The sequence below is a fragment of the Myotis lucifugus genome, unplaced genomic scaffold (genome assembly GCF_000147115.1).
Source record: "Myotis lucifugus unplaced genomic scaffold, Myoluc2.0 scaffold_4, whole genome shotgun sequence".
NCBI classification, from domain to species: Eukaryota; Metazoa; Chordata; class Mammalia; order Chiroptera; family Vespertilionidae; genus Myotis; species Myotis lucifugus.
The window spans coordinates 1,609,093-1,613,445 of NW_005871052.1; the positions used below are offsets into that span (position 1 = coordinate 1,609,093).

At 35.5% G+C, this 4,353-nt stretch overlaps 1 non-coding gene and 1 pseudogene across 1 annotated transcript; one reads left to right on the plus strand and one right to left on the minus strand.

Annotated features, from left to right (window-relative positions):
- The first annotated feature begins 293 nt into the window (after positions 1–293).
- On the plus strand, positions 294–427 carry LOC111823040. The gene has a single exon (XR_002826028.1). It is a non-coding gene; the product is annotated as a U4 spliceosomal RNA (small nuclear RNA).
- Positions 428–2,801: 2,374 nt separating this feature from the next.
- LOC102437132 lies at positions 2,802–3,824 on the minus strand (annotated as a pseudogene).
- Positions 3,825–4,353: the final 529 nt, after the last annotated feature.

Genomic DNA, 4,353 nt, shown 5'->3' on the forward strand with positions numbered 1-4,353 from the left:
AGCCACGGCTGTGAGGGCTGAGGCAGCCGGTGCTGCAAAGGCCTACTCTTGCATGAATTTTGTGCATCGGGCCTCTAGTTTTAAATAATTTCCTACATGAAGCACTGATAAGAAAGTGAGCACAAAACTTAGTGCGTTGAGCCTGAGGATCTAGGGCAAGTTTCTATCATTATTTCTTTTTATTATCCATGTGCTCTTATTGGGTAGATACAGCTACTCGCACAGTTTGATCATGAGCTCTGTATTATTGGAGACTCACTTTCCTCATTTAAAAATGGGGATAATAAAAAAACAGCTTTGCGCAGTGGCAGTATCGTAGCCAATGAGGTTTATCCGAGGCACGATTATTGCTAATTGAAAAAAATAAAAAAAAATAAAAAAAATAAAAATGGGGATAATAATAATAATATTTGCCTTAGAGGTTTCTGCTATGAGCATTAAATGGGATAATGGATATGAAGTGCTGAGCCCAGTGCTTTGCAAGGCATATTTTTTTCATTGGGTCTATTTTAAAGAAAATATTTAATATAGCAATATAGCTTCTTCAATTAGTTATACCATATCTTTTTATCAAGCACATTTTATATGTCATACATTTGAGCATAGAGGTAAGTGCTGATATTATAGTTTGGGGGAAGGCACAACAGATAAGCAAATAGTTTAATCTCCATATCCAAAGAACAATGAAAGGCTTAAGTTGGCATACATGCATTAAATATTTTAATAATTTAAAAGTGCAACACTATAGTAAAAGACTCTTGGTCACTTACACTTATTCACTTTCTTTTTAAAATGTTTAATTGAATTATAATTTACATACCATAAAATCCATTCACTTAAAGTGTACAACTGAATGCTTTTTAGTATATTCACAGCATTGTGCCACAATCACTATAATTTTAGAACATTTTCACCACCCTCAAAAGAAGCTCTGTACCCACTAACACTTATTCATCATTTCCCCCAAATGCTCTCCCTCCTATACCTGCCCTAGAGCACCATTAATCTACTTTCTGACTGAATGGTTTTGCCTATTCTAAATATTTCATATAAATGAAATCATACAATATGTAATCTGTTGTGACTGGCTTTTATCACTTAGCACATTGTTTTAACGGACAATCCATGTTGTAGCATGTATCAGTCTTTAATTATTTTTTTATAACTAATATTCCATTCTATGGATAAATCATGTTTTATTGGCCCATTTATTCATTGATGGACATTTTTGAGTTATTTCTACTTTTTAGCTATTTTGAATAATGCTGCTATAAACATTCATGTACAAGATTTGATTGGACAAATGTTTTCAATTTACTTGGATAAATAGCTAAAAGTAGAATTTCAAATAATATTTGACCTTTTTACATTCCTGCCATCTGTGTTAAGTGGGTTCCAATTTTTCAGCATCTTTGATTACACTTATTATTGTCTGTCTTTTGATGTAGCAATCCTAGTGGGTGTGAAACAGAATCTTATTTTGCATTTCTCTGATGGCTAATGATTTTGAGCATCTTTTCATGTGCTTATTGCCATTTATATATCTTTTTTAAAAATCCTAAAGCATTGTATGTAATTATTTAAATCATACTGTAGTGAAAAAAATTAGAATTCTTACAAAACCAGATTTTTAAAAATCAAAAAAATGGGAATATATAGTAAATTTACTCAAATGAAGCTTAAAAGATATAGAACTGAAAATATTAGATATATATATATATAAAATGAATATACATTAGCCAACTATATGAACATTTCTGGCTAAACACTCATACAAATACATATTCACCTCTTTCTTTTATATAGAAATAACACATACATACATGATATGATGATTCTGGCAAAAAAAAATCAGAGATAGTAAAAATATTCTCAAGTTTGTTTTTTTGTTGTTGTTTGTTTTTAAAATATATTTTATTGATTTTTTACAGAGAGGAAGGGAGAGAGATAGTCAGAAACATCGATCAGTTGCCTCCTGCATATCTCCTACTGGGGATGTGCCCGCAACCCAGGTACATGCCCTTGACCAGAATCGAACCTGGGACCCTTCAGTCCACAGGCCGACCCTCTATCCACTGAGCCAAATCAGTTTCGGCTATATTCTCAAGTTTCAAAGATGGTGTGGAATAAGTTTTGGCAACAACATTCTACATGAATGGAAAACCCTGATTTAATTCCATAATTTTCATGCCAGAAGCATGGTTGGTTTTACTTCTTTCTAAGAACAGATCTTGGTATCATATACATTGGCTTATTAATAATTAAGGCATTTTGTTTACACAGTATCTCAGTGTGGAAAAAACTTTTAGTATTGACTTTTTGCCAATGTTTTAAACTTTCAAAGCCTTTCAACATAAGAAAATAGCTGCACACATTTGAGTGTTTTCTTATAAAGCACAATCTTAAAAAAGTAATGATGATTGGTCTTTGCTTATCCTTGTAATAAATTTTGTCTTATTTTTTCACATAGTATAAAGTATATTCTTATGAAGGGTTGCATTAAGATCCAGTAGTTCTTCAACAATGTTGCAACTAACCATATGAATCCCAAATGCAGCAAAGGTGAACAATCTTCATAGTGCACTTTCACCTTATTAAAGTTGAAGCTGCTCCTTTTGGATATTTTTCCACTTCAATGTGAAGTAGATTGTTAGGGTTTCGTTAGTGGTTTCATATGTGGCTTTAAAAGAAAAAGGTTTTGATTTCTTTCACAGTTCACAGTTCTCCAATGAGGCATGTTTGGAAATCATATAATCCAGGGATGTTTTGAATAACCAAATGCTCTTTGGTAGATGAAGTATTTCAATGCAACTGTAATAAATAAGCATCTACATCCTTAGCTATATTATCAATATATCCTGGAACCAAAGTGAGATGGTTTTCTTGTTCCCACAATCCACTTAAAATCTGAATATTTTCATCATTTATAATTTCTGTTTTGGATGATAGTTCTAACTTCAACCTTTTGGTGACTGCTTGAAGCCAGTTTAAAACAACTATTATATATTCTTCAAATTTGCTTTTAAGTAGTGACTTTACAAGAGGCAACAAGTGTACGCAGCAGCCTAGTGAGATGTATTGTTTTTCTCCCTATAAACTATTGGTAAGCACAGGAAGGCAATCCACCACCACTCCAAGGTCTTCTATCTTCACCAAATAAGTTATAAGTTCACTTATACTTCTCTTTTTCCAGAAAGTTAAAGCTACATTCAATCTCAAATTCCTGCTGAACAAAATTTGCGCCATGTTTCATGATCCAAAGAAACCTCAGAAAAAAAAACACCACTTTTTTTTGTTTTTTAATTTATTGATTAAGGTATTTCATATGTGTCCTTATCATCCCATTGCCCCCCAAACCCCCACTCATGCCCTCACCCCCCTGATGTCTGTGTCCATTGGCTAGAGAGATCAACCAAACCCACTTTCTGTCTGTGAAGAACCAGAATCACTGGAGTTATGCAAATATATTTGACTATCATGGTGCAATTTTTCAGGCGGGTGGCCTGCACAAGCCAGTTCATTTTCTTTATTTGCCATGTCACAGCCCCCACTTCTAGGGGGCTGTTTCCTTTTAAAACAAGAATTTGGAAAAGGTAATGGACTTTCTTTCTGTGGTAGATCAGCTTACGTAGTTTATCTGGGCTTTTCACAACGTGTCCAACTGTTCTATTTATGTAAGCAGCCAACTGTTTTGGAAATTTCTTAACCTCCTTCCTGTTCTTATTAGTGAAATTAGAGATCCTTTTTCTGGGATGATCAATGGAATGATTCTCAATATTATTATAAAATTTCTGTTTTTTAACATTGTGAGTTTCAGATGCCATATCTCTTAAATACCAGCGCCTCAGTCCAGCTCTGGTGCTGACCAACTGCACCTGGAAGCCTAGAGAGTCCCTGGGCTCCAGGCTGAGCCTCACTCAGGGCCATTCAAGGTAGGCCATGCGTGGGGCACTGGGATTGCTCCCCCTTGGGCGTCTCTCAGGCTCCACCCAACTCTCCCATTTATATATTTTTTTAGAGAAATCTATTTGACAAAATTGTAATTTATTTATGTTTTATTTTTTAGTTGTAGGAGCTCTTTATTTATTCTAGATACAAGTCCTTTATTAGACAGTAGAGGCCCAGTGCACGAAATTTGTGCACGGAGGGTGTCCCTAAGCCCGGCCTGCACCCTCTCACAATCCAGGACTGTTCACCTGCCTGCCTGCCTGATCACCCCTAACCCCTCTGCCTGCCTGATCACCCCTAACCACTCACCTGCCTGCCTGATCGCCCCTAACTGCTTACCTACCTGCCTGATTGCCCCTAACTGCCTTTGCCTGCCTGCCTGATTGCCCCTAACCACTCTGCATG